This window comes from Pongo abelii, chromosome 19 (genome assembly GCF_028885655.2).
Source record: "Pongo abelii isolate AG06213 chromosome 19, NHGRI_mPonAbe1-v2.0_pri, whole genome shotgun sequence".
Lineage (NCBI taxonomy): Eukaryota > Metazoa > Chordata > Mammalia > Primates > Hominidae > Pongo > Pongo abelii.
This window is the reverse complement of record NC_072004.2, coordinates 15,139,216-15,154,758: the sequence shown is the minus strand read 5'-3', so window position 1 is coordinate 15,154,758 and position 15,543 is coordinate 15,139,216. Positions and strand designations below refer to the sequence as shown.

General features: G+C 40.3%; 1 long non-coding RNA gene across 1 annotated transcript; it reads right to left on the bottom strand.

The window, feature by feature from the left end:
• Positions 1-1,431: 1,431 nt before the first annotated feature.
• On the bottom strand, positions 1,432-10,102 carry LOC129051449 (uncharacterized). The gene is made up of 3 exons (XR_008515734.2): positions 9,939-10,102; positions 6,548-6,731; positions 1,432-1,476 (listed from the first exon to the last, which is right to left on the bottom strand). It is a non-coding gene; the product is annotated as an uncharacterized LOC129051449 (long non-coding RNA).
• Positions 10,103-15,543: the final 5,441 nt, after the last annotated feature.

Here is a 15,543-nt window from a genome sequence, read left to right as displayed (position 1 = left end):
TCATGCCATCAAGTCTTGATAGATGTCAAGCCTTATCCAGTTATTGTCTTCCTCTTCATTTCCCCAAAGCCAGAACAGAAGCTCCAGGGAAGTCAGAGTTTGAACTGAAATCTTTCTTAGTCACCTACTGATTGAGTTACCTTGGAAAAGTTATTCAAAGCTTCTTTGTTTCAGTTTTTTTTTTCATCTAAAAGTTGGAGGCTGTATTAATTAACTGATCACAAGCTTGCTGTGAAGTTTAATGAAATGATATTAGTGTGGCAATACACTTTTTGAGAAATACAGTTATGTTTTGTTTTCTGTTGGTTTTCTCCTCCCCCACATCCATTCTACCAAAGTACACAGGTCTTCTATGTTTCTTTGCTTTGAAAAAGAAATTTCAATTATAGCAGGAGTTGCCTGCAAACCACTTCCCTTCCCAGCTTCTGCTTTACTAAATCCTAAGCTTATTGATGAAAGTCCATTAAGGAATCCTTTTTGAGGGATACCAGGAGAGAGGGAATGTGGGAGGGAGAGAGAGATTATCAGTTTGTTTTTACAATAAAAAGAGAGGACCGAAGCCAGAGTGGGGTAAGAGCACATACCCACAGAGTTCCTCCTAAAGTCTCAAAAGACAGTGGGAAGTAATGGGAGTTCTTTTCAGGATGCTCAGGGAAGCTGGACTCTGGGTTCTGAGGCTTTCAGCCCAGATGCAGATTCCTGCACTTAACCTACAGATAGTATGGCAGCAGCGAGCCTCTACTCTCAACACATCACTATGGACTCATTATGATTTCAGCAGGGTTACGACTAACTGGAGACTAGAAGCCCTTCCTATCATTGCTAGATATTGCACAAACCTTCTTGATTCTGTTGCAATTCTTAGACAAGGGAAGGATCTTGAAATAACTGAATTTTCTTGCAGCCTACTTAGCAGGGTTCAAAGTTATATTTTATTGGACTTAAAGAAAATACAGAAATAGATATTTCCTGTATGTCTGAGTTTGTACACTGAGAGTTACTCCTGATACATTTGCAAAAGTCTTAGGATCCAACACTTGGTTAATAGTAAATCTACCATTAAAAAATAATAATTTACTTTGAATTCTTGGACAAGTTGCTTAACCTTCTCTACTGACGGTATGATTCCTGCTCTCCCCTCATGATAGAATGTGACTGTGTGATCTATATATCCCCACAAGCTCTAACATGTTCTCAAATAACAAATATTATCCAGTGCCTACTCCATGCCAGGGACTGTGGCAAGAGACTGGAGAAGTCATGGTGAACAAAAATAATCATAGTCTCTGCCAACATGAATTTTATAGGTTAGAGGGAAGGCAAGATGCTAGTAAAGTAATCCTATATGCAACATAACTTACAATTGTAATGCGAGCTATGAACGAGAGGTACTTGTAAATCTGAAGCAGGTTGCGTCGAAATAGTTTAAGCCAGATTGTTCTGAGAAGTTCTGCTAGGACATTTGATGGCACGGGTCTGCAGGAAAAGACAAAAGAAACAATAAGAAAATTCTAGGTTTCTGGTTTGATTGGCTGGATGATGGTGGTACCATTCCCAAAGTAGGGAATGACGCAAGAAAACTTGTTTTGATTGGAAGGTCATTGATATGGTTTTGTTTTTTGTCCCCTCCAAATCTCATGTTGAAATGTAAGCCCCGATGTTGGAAGTGGGGTAGTAGGAGGTGTTTGGGTCATGGGATCAGATCCCTCATGAATAGCTTGGTGCCTTCCCCATGGTAATGAGTGTATTTTTGCTCTATTAATTCATGCAAGAGCTAATTGTTTTAAAAGAGCATGGCCTTTCTCTTGCACCCTCTCTCACCATATGACCCTCTCTTGCCATGTGACACACTGGCTCCCCTTTGTCTTCAGCCATGAATAAAAGCTTCCTGAGGCCTCACCAGAAGCAGGTGTTGGTGCCATGCTTCTTGTACACTCTGCAGAATCGTGAGCAAAATAAACCTCTCTTTATAAATTATCCATCAAGTATTCCTTTATAGCAATGCAAACCAGACTAACACAATCATCATGCTGAATATTGTTCATTTGTCCCTTTAGTTCCATTCCTTTTCCACCCTGATCTGAGCCCTAGAAGGCTGACCTCCATGCCTCAACAAGCTTCCATATTTTCTAGTGTCTGGCTTGGTTTTGCCAATGGTCAGGAGGTCACAGGGGCAGAAAGGGTGATATCAGAGTATTTATTTCACCAGCTTACTGTTTGTTGTTGTTTATTTTAACCATGTCCACACCTTGACAAACAGTCCTTTTATTAACATTTTTTTTCAAATTCTTATTTTCAATAGGAGGTGCAATTTTTTCCTGCCAAGATGTTGACTGACACAACAATGAGTTCGCTTTTGCTTATATTGAGCCTCAGGAGATTTTGACATGTCCATGAGGGTAGATCCAGTAGGTAAATGAAAATAATGGACTGGAACTCAGAGGACAGGTCTAGGCTAGAGATGTAAATGTGTTAGTCATCTACTAACAGGTGATAATTGAAGCCAGAGGCATGGCTGATGGTGCTTTGGAATAGAGGATACCGTGAGTAAAGAAGAACTAGAACCAGTCTTGAAGAAATCCAACAAGTATTGGTTGAATAAAGGAGCATGATCCTGCAATGGAGCCAGAGAAGAACCAGGGAACCAGAGGGATATCCAGGAAGTGAAAACAGCATTTCAAGAAGAAAGAAGAAAGAAGTGATTAACATTATCAAATACCAATGAGAAATTAAGTAAAATTGAGGATTAAAAAAGGTTTATTGCTTATAGTGACAAATAGTTTTTTGATGACCTTAGGAAGGGCTGTTTTAGGAAGTGGCAGGGACAGAAGCCATTGAGAATGGCTTGAAAAATTAGGAGCTGGAGATAGCAAGTAGGTAACATTATGAGAAGTTGGAATAGAAAGAAGAGGAGAACAAAAGGGTGATGGCTGGAGAGAAGATAAGTGAGTGAATGAATTTTTTTAAATGGGGGAGTTCAGTTGATAATAAATAGAGTACACCAATTTGAGAGATAATTTCAATAAAAATCATCTTTATAATTTCCTCCAAAATCTCTATGTTATGTGATGGCAACATAGCAGAGCAAATAAGATTGGTTTCTCCTTAAGGGTTGATCAGTATTTGGAGACAAACATCTCACAGAGCTTAAATAAGTGCTTTACTTACTATTAGCAGTTTATTATAAAGGATACAACTCAGGAATAACCAAATAGATGGGAAGCAAGGAAATGTAAGGCATGAGGGGAGGGGTGCAGAGTTTCCCTGCCCTCTCTGAGCACACCATCCTCCCAGCACCTTGATGTGTTCATCAGCCTGAAAGCTCTCCAAACCCCACCATTTAAGAATTTTATGAAAGTTTTCTTATGTAGACAAATTAAATAATTGGCCATTGATGATTAACTCAGTTTCCAGCCCCTCTTCCCTCCCTGATGGTCAAGGGGTAGGACTCAAAGTTCCCACATTCTAATAATGTCTTGGCCTTCCTGGCCACCAGCCCTGTCTTGGAGCTAGTAGGTACCCCAAGCCAACAATCATCTAATTCGCTTACAAAGGAAAAAAATACATTCATCACTCTGGAAAGTCTGTGGGTTTGGGGAGCTGCGTGTCAGGAACTGGGGACAGAAACCAAATATTTATTTTGTATTATCACCAGCTGTCATTCACAAGAGAGTCTGAGAAGGGCAGGAGGGCTTGACCCGCAGGGTAGCAGTCTTGAAGGTGGGTTTTTACTTTTTGGGGGATATGCAAGTCTTGAAAATGTACAGAGAAGAGAGATGATCATGTTGACGAGAGGAAATCTACTTAGGAAAGTTGCCCATGACACAGGACTTGCTTCTCAGAGACCAGAAAGATAAAGATGATTTAAGGAAGGAAGAGTGATGAAGCTATAAAAAGACTCTGAAATGGAGAGGGAAGAGGGAAGTTGAAAACTTAAGTGTGATGGCTTCAGCCTTTTAGAGAGGGAGGTGATGTCCCCAGGAAGCATGAGACCCCAGCAGGGACCCCCGGTTTCTTTGTGTTCCATCCATTCTTCTTGGAATCAGGGGGGGAAATATGTTCCTTATTCTTGCCAACCAACCGATATGGCTGCTTTCATTGCTGTTTCTGCATCTTTGAGACTCAGTTCCCTGAGTCTAGGTGAAAAAGGATGTTCACTCTGCGATCCCAACCTAAGAGGCTTGCTTGGCTGGAAAGCTTGATTTTCCTGAGCCAGACTATCCCAGTTTTGCAGCAGTGATTTCTCAGACAAATACTCCCAAGTGAAAACCAATACAAGCATCCATCTGTGGATAAAAATTCTCAGCATAAACCAGCAGCCAAAAAACACACTTGTGAGGACAATCCACAAAGTCATACCCTTCCTGTCTCTGCCTAAGGGCTGTTGCTAAAGAGAAACACTCTCATTCTCACTTCTGGCCAAGAGTGGAAAACATGTGTCTCAACTCCAAGCAGAAGTAGCATTCTTGTCTTGCAGAGGTTCACAGGCAGAGTGGGAGGCAGTGGCATTACTGTTTGGTCAAGGTCCCCCAGCTTAGTGCCCAGGCTGGATGGGCCACTTCTGTAGAGAAAGTCTGGGTTTTTTTGTTCTACAATTTCCTGTGAAAAGTACTTAGTGTATTTTTATTTTGTATTTTAAAATAATAGCTTTATAACAACATAATTTGATGTTTTGATATACATGGTGATAAAAGAAAACATTCAGCTGAATTAAATTTAAAGGAATTTAATTAAGCAATGAACTATTCAGCAATGGGGCAGCCTTCTGAGCCAAAGTATACTCAGAGAGTTCATCGCAGCCACATGGTGGAAGATTTATGGACGGAAAATGGAAAGTAATGTACAGGAAATGGAAGTGAGGTACAGAAACAGCCAGATTGCTTACAGCTTGGTGTTTGCCTTATTTGAACATGGTTTGAACAGTTGGCTACATTTCATTGGCCAAAACTCCATGATTGGCACAAGTGTAGGCTACAGTCTTATTACACCTCCAATTATTATAGTTCACTATGTACAGAGAAACCTTTAGGCTGAACTTAAAATATGTAAGGAGGCAGCTTTAGGCTAAACCTGATTAAACAATTCCCCACTTTTGGTCATCTTCTTAATTTTGAGAGACTGACCAAAACTTTACTCATTGATGTCATTATCACTATTGTAAATATACTTATTTGGTCTTGAAACCCACTGGGAAATAGCAGAACAGTGGGTTTGTAAGGTGGGAACAAGGACTTCAGTTCATTTATTTTATTTCGTTTTTTATAAGGGTTAGTGTAGAGGGGACCTCTTTATGCTGGAACATCCTGTTTACAGGAGAAAAAAAAAACCTGGTCTGTTCTAGGATCTATGTTTTCTTAAAGTCTCAGTTTAATGTGACATTTAGCACCAGCAGCTCCATTTTGGTTTGGTCTGAACTGTTGGAGTCCAGTGCATGTGCTCAGTCCTAAACAATGGCCTCCCATAATTTTGTTTAAAAAGTCCCCCTTTTTGGTCAGGTTCTCACTTAGGTGAGAGTGTGATCAAAACTTAGGGCCTTAGCACCACTCTCAGTTAGCATCATTTTGGGTTTCTGGTCTCAGCATGTCATTCATAGGTTATGATGCTGTCATGGCCACACATTTCTTTCAGTTCTTGTCATCCCAGTTGAAGAGAGACCATTTGACATGATAGAAATGGCTGCATGCAAACATTTAAAACTTTTGAGAGAATACAATGCACCAGGGAGACTACTATTATGACTGTTGGGAGGATAACACCAAGAGTTTGGAGTATGCTCCTTACCCAGGGTCTTTATAAATGAAACCACCTAAAATTAAATAGATCAGATAAGGAGCTAAAGAGTTTACTCACTCAACTAAGCAGTCTCTTTGTTAATCCCCTACAACTGAATCTCTCTAATACCCTATGTGATGTATTTCTTCATAGGCCACAAGTGCCAGCAGCTGTACAGATACTTCTGTTCAGCCAGTAAGTAATCTAGGGCCATTCTATTATTTAACATAACTTTCACAAGAGAATTTAAAGTCTTGTGTAACCATAGCCTTTACAGTAGAATCTGCTATAGAGCCTATCATGAGGAATACATTTCTAATCACTGTCTCTTTTACTCCAAGCCATGGAAATAGGACCTAACAAATGATGCCGTTTTAGAAGAGTGAAGGCCTCCTGGCAATGTTCTCTTTAACCTATGACGTGGATTAAGAGGAGTGACCAATGCTTTGTTTCTGACTGATTGTGAGGCAATGTATATACCATTAAAATTTCTCACCCACATTGGACCTTCATCTTTCATCTATCAAGGCAGAATATTATCCATGTATAAGGCTGTCTGCAAAATCCTTCACAAATGAGTATACCTCATAAGTGCACACAACAGACTCCCCCTCCCTTTCACTTCTGTTGTTCACAGAGGTGTAAGCAAGGGAAAAGTATTCAAAGATAAGAGTCTCATGATAGTAGAGAAGTCTTGATCTGTGATCTTGGGAAATGCTCTTCACATCAAGGATGCTATCTCCTTCCAGGGAGAAACTTCTTTGGTTAGCTTTACCTTAAGGGTTCCAATGGGTGTACAGTTCCAAGAGTGTGGAGGGAATCTTCACAGGTGTGAGATTATGAACCCAGGGTTCAAGGTCCTAAAGTTTTGTTACAGTGTGTATGGCAAAGCCAGTCTTTCTCTGTCATTCTCAGAAGATCCAGTCTTCAGGTTCTAGATTGTGAAGGGGTTGATTGTCCTGTTGGTGAACCATAAAAAGCTTTCTTTACCTGGTGAAAATACACTGTGCCATATATAATAATCTACTGTTGTAACATCAGCCCTCTTGCATGGGAAAGCTTTTATACAACCAGAAAACATGCATTGAAAATGACAATTGAATGAAATCCCTCTATAAATATTTAAACAGTTCATCAGGTAACCAAATGTGCTTGAAGCTTTGATTGTCTTCCCAGGAATATGGGATCGACAAACCAAACATTGGTCATAAACGATTTTTGCAATTTAGAAGTCACTAGATCAATATGTATTTAATTTGGATCATTTTATCCTTTCCATGATGAGTCATAGAATGCAGAACTTTTAATAAGAAAAGCTTTAAGGACTCAGAAAGGCCAAGGCTGCCCTCCTGGTTCTCCATGAGTCCCTGCTTAACACTGGACTTATGTCCTCTTGAATACCAGTGGTTTCTCCAATTCAGTTGCATAGAACTCATAACTGATGGGTTTTCATAGGTAATTTGACATAGACCATGGAGTTGATTCAAATTGTGTACCTAAACAATTTCAGTATTGGCTGATTTAGCATGAAAATCTGGCAAAGTGTTTTCTTGGTATTCAATTAATTTTTATTCTACCTGGGTTAACAGTTTTATAAACCAGTCAGTCTTTTCATTAAAGTTCCAGGAATTCTTAGTCCAAATGATATGATTCTAAAGTTAATAGAAACCTGTATTCAAGAAGGCTTTTCAGGGTCCTTTCCATCCTTTCAGGAACCTCCTAAAAGACACCATATGCTAGGATTTTGCGTGCTTGTAAAGTTTTCAGAAACTGCATCAGCATTAAGCAATTAACTGTGGAAATGACTTTAAATAGTTATAAAGACACAATTGACATGGAAATTAGGTTATTTCTGTGGTCTACAATAACTTAGCATAATAACCATAATTATGATTGATAACATATACTCAGACATATTAGAATTTTAGAAATCCCATACAATTTTGGAACATATATTAATATCATTCACTAAAATATAACCTAGAGAAGGTTAAACATTATTCTTTATTTTGACAATGCTTCCCATGTAACTTCACATGTCAAATAATCCTGTTGACCTCTCTTTTGGATGTTTCAGGGACCCTGTGTGGCATCCCAAAGTCAGAGGTCAGAAAAGACAATTTTGAAGCTGAAATTTGATTTGGGGAAGCTTATCAAGTATTTTAAAGGTTTAGAATACTTGATATTATGAAATAGAATTCTAAGTCACCGTAAGTCATTTATTTAGCCAAAATGATGACTCAAAAAAATTTAAAAACGCAAAAACATTCGCTCATTGATAGAAGGAAGACTTAGCTTTCCAAACAATCTGTCTCTTGTCTTTCCCTTCTTTTTTCTGTATTTTATTCAAAAGGCAATCAAAACTCTTTCATTATCCTTTAATATACATAAAAATCTGTTCAATAGAGAAAGCCGAGTCACTCCACTTTAGCGAGGCCAAACAGCCAATATATCTGGTTTTTAACCTTTACCAAAAGTAACCTTACAGTTGAAACCAACAAGCCTTAACTAATGTTATGACTTAACCACAAGTGTACAAGGCGTTTTCAAAGAGGTGGTTAGCAGTTTTTACAAGATCTAGAATCTTTAAAGGTAGCTGAGAAGGAAGATTCAAGAAGCTGGAAGTTGTTCATGGAGGGGCCAAGAATCAACAAATGGTAAAGGTCACAGAGATAGCAGTGAGTAGTACTCATTCCCTAAGCCAGGATTGAACCTGGGTTGCCGCTGTGAAAAAACAAAGCCTTAGCCACTAAGCTACAGTGCTGGGCAATCTCCATTACTCTTCCCAGAAGAAGTTCAGAGCAGCTAATGTTGAGCTTGCAAAGGCACCTGCAACGCCTTTGACATGAACCCAAAACTCCCATTCCCTAGATGGTGGAGAGCAAGAGAAAGTACTGCCACTTGGTTACAAGGTCAAGCTCCCAAAGACATAAAACAAGACAAGGTGGAAACCTCATCCAGTTGTTGTTGTTGTTTCGGGGACCTGCAGGAAGGTTTCTTACTGACCAGCTTGCTGGGATGTCTTGAACAGTGAACTTATGGGGTCCCAAGCCCATGTTCTATCCTAAGGTACCCCTCTTCATGACAGAAGGATAGAAAAAGACAAATTCATAGCACAAAGTATGCTAGATTTGCTACAGCTTAAGACTAGCTTCATGAATCCTTTTTCTCATTAATTAAAACTTTGCAAGAGGTGGTGATTTTTACCATTCCCACAACCGGTTTTCACAGAGAGAAACAGAGAAAAGCATTGCCTGTGGCAGGGTGGGGAAGGTGAAGAGCTCAAGGAGGCCGGAGAAAGACTCACCCATTGCAGCAATACTGAATCAAAAGTTCAGGCAGCTACTTGTCAATCACGAAGGGATCTTTTCCAGCAGTCCTATCAGCTCTCAAGTTTCCCCCTTTGGGGGAAGAAAGTTCCCCATGTTCCATGGTTCTGTACATGCCTAATCCTGTCACCTATAGCTGTCAGCAAAGACTGCAAGGCAGATTTAATTTTTTTAAAATCAATTAATCACTTAAGCTTTTTATTTGCCTTTTGTAAAGTCTTCAAATAAAAATATTGAAATCTTTTTAGAAGCCTCTGCATATAAATAGGCATCCCTAGATGAGGCTAATTTGGAAGCCTTCATTTTCAAATGCACTTCAGTGCAATGTTGTTCATTTGGAATGTTCCACTATAAATTATCTTTAGTAAGATTTTGCTATTTCGATAAGATTTTGCTGCTTCCAGGGCCTAATACTTATGGATATATAACGCAGAAGGAACTCAGTTCTTCAGAAATTAAGGATCCCATTTTTATCTAAATATTGGTTTTCCTTTCAGATTTCCTTAATTAACTTAGCCAATGATTTTTTTTTTAAATATTTGAGTGCACAATAAAAATGAAACAATGGGGTAGAACACAAAAATTCCTGTGAATTTCCAACGGCCAAATTTTATACCCTTTGCAATATTGCCATTTACTACAGGTTTCTTTCTGACCCAGATGTAAGAGGCCTCTAACTGGATCCAAGCCAGTTAATTACCAGATCAAATCCAATCCTGGACCCAGTCCAGTTTCTGTCGTGACTTCTAAACTCACTTTGGATCAGGAATTTGCTCAAAGGAACTCGGAGAGCTCAAAACACAAATCTGTGCAGCTTTGGAAACAGAGAGAACTTACCACGATCCCTGGCTGCTCCAAGAGATCAATGGACACAATTGGGTTCAGTGGGTACCTTGCCTGGTCACTCAGCATTCCTCGGGGGTCGTTAGAAGCTCTTCTTTGGATGCCATCCTCATCCCCATCTGATAAAAGAAAAACATCAGCTGAATTAAATTTAAAGGCGTTTAATTGAGCAATGAATGATTCACACATAGGGCAGCCTTCAGAGTCAGAGTATGCTCCAGCACAGCCACGTGGTGGAAGAAGATTTATGGACAGAAAAAGGAAAGTGACGTACAGAAAATGGAAGTGAGGTACAGAAACAGTTGGATTGGTCATAGCCCAGTGTTTGCCTTATTCGAACACGGTTATAACAGTTGGCTACATTTGATGGGCCAAAACTTGGTGACTGGCACAAGTGCAGGCTACGATCTGTTTATACCTCCACTTGTTATAGTTCACCATGTACAGAAAAATCTTTAGGCCAAACTTAAAATATGTAAGGAGGCAGTTTTAGGCTAAACTTGATTGAAGCATAATGAAATGTTTACTACAGTCAAGCTAATTCACATACTCTTCACCTCACGTGGTTACTCTGTGTGTGTGTGGGAGGCGGAGGTGGGGGTGAGAACACTTAAGATCTACTCTTTTAGCATACTTCTTTCTTTCTTTTTTATTATTATTATTTTTTTTTTGAGACGGAGTCCACTCTGTCACCCAGGCTGGAGTGCAGTGGCATGATTTTGGCTCACTGCAAGCTCTGCCTCCCAGGTTCACGCCATTCTCCTGCCTCAGCCTCCCGAGTAGCTGGGACTACAGGTGCCCGCCACCATGCCAGGCTAATTTTTTGTATTTTTAGTTGAGACGGGGTTTCACCGTGTTAGCCAGGATGGTCTCGATCTCCTGACCTCGTGATCCGCCCGCCTCGGCCTCCCAAAGTGCTGGGATTGCAGGCGTGAGCCACCGCGCCCGGCCAGCATATTTCAAGTATACAATGCAGTAGTATTAACTCTTGTCACCATGCTGTACATAAGATCTCCAAGAACTTATTCATCTTCTGTGACTGAAACTCTACCAATTCCATTCCCTACTCCCCACCTCTGCCCAGGGACTCCCCATCCTACTCTCTGAAAAAGATATACCGTACTGTAGAAAATAGTTATTCATCCAGGTACAATTTGCAGTAAGGCTAGGGCTACCAAAATGTCCCTCTTTGTGGTTCTTTTCTAGAATTGTTAGTTTTACCTCAATTCTAATTACCACATTTATCAAGGGTCTACTTTTCTTTACTTATAGGATAGATAAGATTTAAGAGCACCTTCCCCAACTGCCCACTCCTTACCATAAGGCTCAAGAAACAGGTTCCATTTTGTACTGTATTATCTATTGTAAAGAAAAATTTAGGCCGGGCGCAGTGGCTCATGCCTGTAATCCCAGCACTTCGGGAGGCCAAGCCAGGCAGATCATGAGGTCAGGAGACCGAGACTACCCTGGCTAACACGGTGGAACCCTGTCTCTACTAAAAGTACAAAAAATTAGCTGGGCGTGGTTGTGGGCGCCTGTAGTCCCAGCTATTCGGGAGGCTGAGGTGGGAGAATCGCTTGAACCCGGGAGGGAGAGGTTGCAGTCGGCCGAGATCGTACCACTACACTCCAGCCTGGGCAACAGAGCGAGACTCTGTCTCAAAAAAAAAAAAAAAAAAGATTTAAAAATGCAGGTGGCGATTTCTAATCGTTTGTCGTAGATGTTACTGAAGAATTTGGTTCAGTATTTACAATTACAAAGTAACAATAGATGTGAATTTTGTTAACTTCCTTTTCTACCTTCTACCATAATCCCACCTCCACCCACATTTGAATGATTATTCTAAAACTTTGGCCACAGAGGGTTTTGATCTCCTTTACCCCATAAACCTCTGTCTCCAGGTTAGCCCTCTTTGGACAGCCTTTTTTCAGGGTCCTTGTGTCGACCTCCTGGGAGCGCTGTTTACGTCCTAGCCTGTGTGTGGTGCAGCCAGGTTCCTTCCCCACTGTAGATTTCATCAGCACTTGGAACTCTGAAGATCTCAAAGGTCTTTAGCTCTGAACTTTCTTTCTTTGCTTATAATCTCTTTATCTTCAACATCTTCCTTGTCCTTACCCTATTAAATCCTTTCCTTTCCCCCTCTGGTTCTTTGGCCTCCTCCTTCATCCTTTGAAGTCACCTTCCTTCATTTTCCACTCCCTTTCTCTGCTTGTAGTAAGCCATTTCAATAACGCCTTACATTACACCTAATAGCTTGAATCTTCCACCATTTCTGCATCACTAATCTCCATTCCAAACCTGCTCTTGTTCTTTGGTCTTAGACATTACTGAAAAAAATTTAACCACGTGTGTGCACACATGTGTGCTAATCTACCACATTACAAATCTTCTGTTTAATTCAACAAGCATTTATAGAGGACTACCGCGTGCAAGGCACCAAAACGGGCTTCCAAGGGATACCTTCAAGTTCCAGTAAGGGCAAAACATTGTAATAAAAGTAAAAGAAGGGTTTCAAAAGAAGTAAAACTCTGGAAACTCAAAGGAAGAAAAATTTACACCTGCCTTCTGAGTTTTGCCCTTGATCTTCTGTGTTGCTGTGACTTTGTTTCCCTTTGGCTTTGTTATTATCTACCTCAACTATAAATCCTTGAGGATGGTGATTTTTTTTTTTTTGAGACGGAGTCTCTCGCTCTGTTGCCCAGGCTGGAGTGCAGTGGCGCAATCTCGGCTCACTGCAAGCTCCGCCTCCCGGGTTCACGCCATTCTCCTGCCTCAGCCTCCCCAGTAGCTGGGACCACAGGCACCCGCCACCATGCCCGGCAAATTTTTTTGTATTTTTAGTAGAGATGGGGTTTCACCGTGTTAGCCAGGATGGTCTCGATCTCCTGACCTCGTGATCCACCTGCCTTGGCCTCCCAAAGTCCTGGGATTACAGGCATGAGCCACTGCACCCGGCCGAGGATGGTGATTTCTGCTCTAAGCAACCCACTAGCAACACACACGCAATTCCCAAACACCTCTAGCAAGTCTTTGATTGAGTGTGACCTTGATCATGAATTCTTCACGCATTAATCCTTTACTTATTGGACTTAGTTTGCATGTTGCAGAGAAAATTGCACTTGGTGAGCTGCATCTTGGATCATAAAGTGCAAATATGACTTTTTATTTTTTCCTAGTTTCCACAGCCCAAGGATACATGGATGAGGAGCATCCTGCTTTCTCCTGGCTCTGGGGGAATAAAGAAGGGTGAGTGCTACAGGAATCTTAACTATGGGTGACATATGAACCTAATAAACATTAATTTTCCAAGTAGGGGTGTTGACAGGAGGAGGATAATGGGGGCCCAGACCAAATCTCCATAACTAGTTGCATGTTCTAATTTTAGTTTGCTTACATTGGATATTTATGGGTGTGTCTTTAGAGACTGAAAAGTACTCTTTTTCCTAGCTATGGAATTTATACCTTGTTGGGAAAACGTATACAAACTTGCCCCTATGGTGAGCTAAATCCTAAGAGTGAACTGGACATTATTTGTAGCTGGAGAGAAAGATGAGGTAGTTTACAAAATGTTCAGAGATCTGAGGGAGGAAATTTACTATCAACTGCTTAAATTTCTCTGTTAACTTTAGCATGATGGCTTTGGTGATGAGAGTTTAGAAATTTATGGCATTAACACAAACTATGTGTTCTGTGACTGTGTTTTGCCATTGAAGTGGCTTAAAATGGCATCTGACTAGTAGCTTTTTATGGATCTCTTTTAGTTTCCCATTAAAGCAGTTTTGAACACAGAGTAAGACTAAAGCTCTTCCTATGAACAACCCAAAGCCAGAACATGGAGCAAGGCAGATGGGGCTGGTGGGAGAACAACCAGGTTTTCCCTCGTGGTGAATTCAGGCTCTACCTCATGATGAATAATATTGCCACTGAAATACAGGTAGGGAGATATTTCGTCTCTCACCCCAGGCTCTGAGTCTGGGGAGGAATCTATTTACCATACAGTTTTTGCCTGTTGTAATTCTTAAAGAAATAACTTTCAGAAAATTAAAAAACAAAAAGAAAGAAAAGAAGGAAGGGCTGGAGGCCTTGGCTGTGGTGGGTGAAAGGCTGTGGGGTAGTTCATGCTGGATTGTGGATTCTAAGCACTTGAACATTTTGAGACATCAGAGTGTCCGGCAGGAGAGATGAGAGACAAATACCACCTCACTACATCAGAATGGTGTTAGGTGGGTACCTGCTGTACGGGGCCAGGAGCTGAGCATATGAGCCTGCACTCCAGCTATGGATTGGAGAAAGGATTCAGCTGACTCTGAAGTAGGCAATGAATAGGGCCAAGACCAGTAAAACGTATTTGCATCTTTTATAAACCTAGTCTCTAAAAAACCAAAACCAAACCAAAATACAACTCTACTCTTACTCAAATATGCATAAAGAGAAAATAGGAATTCAATGTAGGGAGCAAAAAAAAATTACTGAGAGAGTCCACCTAGGCTCATGATTTGAAATACCATCTAGATGCTGATGATTCCCAAATGAGTATCTCCAATCCAGCCCTTTCTCCAAAACTCCAGGCTTATATATGCAAATGCTGATTAGGCATCTCCACTTAACTATTAAATTGGTGCAAAAGTAATTGCGCTTTTTGCCATTAAAAGTAATGACAAAAACTGCAATTACTTTTGTGCCAACCTAATAATGGATGTCTCAAACTCACCACATCTAAAACTGAACTCCTGATGTCCCCCTTCCCTGAAACCTACTCTACCCATAGCCTTCCACATGTCAGTTGATGGAAGGTTCATTCTTTCAGTTATTCAGAACCCAAGTCTCAGGGTCAAGCCATCTCCTCTCTCATATGTGACATTAAATCCATTACGAAAACCCTGTTGTCTCCACCCTGAAAGCATATTCAGAAACTCTACAGCTCCCACCCTGACACCATCATCTCCATGTCTTGTTTTGATGATTACAATGGTCTCTTGCCAATTAATGACAATAGCCAGAACTATCATTCAAAAATGAAAGTTAGAACACCATTCCTCAGCTCAAAACCATTCAATGGCTCTCCTGGGTATTTACAGTAAAAAAAGCCCCAATCTTTCAAATCTTTCAAAGCTTAAGGAGATCCACCTTATTGGCAACCTACTGGCAAGCATCCCTGCTCCAACATTATCTCTCTGACCATATCTTCTACTTTTCACTTCACTTTGGTGATCCCAGAATTTCCTTCCGTAATTTTTTCACATAAAGGCAATAGGAAGACATTCTCTAAAAGACAAGTTGTCACTGACATGTCCTCATGTGTCTTTCTAAAAGATGGTTATTTAAAATAGACTCCAAACATCTGAGAGATGCAAAAAGAAGCTGTAAGATGGTATACACTCTGATAAAAAAAGAATGAGTGGATGTGATAAACATATAGCAAATAAATATGAAATCAAGTTTGATTAAGTTGCTTAATATGGTTTCCAAACTAAATAGAAGTATAAAGACTGGTCTTGAAGAACAACATATTTAAGATAAAACAGAATTTAATTATAATAACATTGGTCTGAAATCCCAGACTTTACTAACTAAATACAGCAAGTAAGAAGAGGAAGTG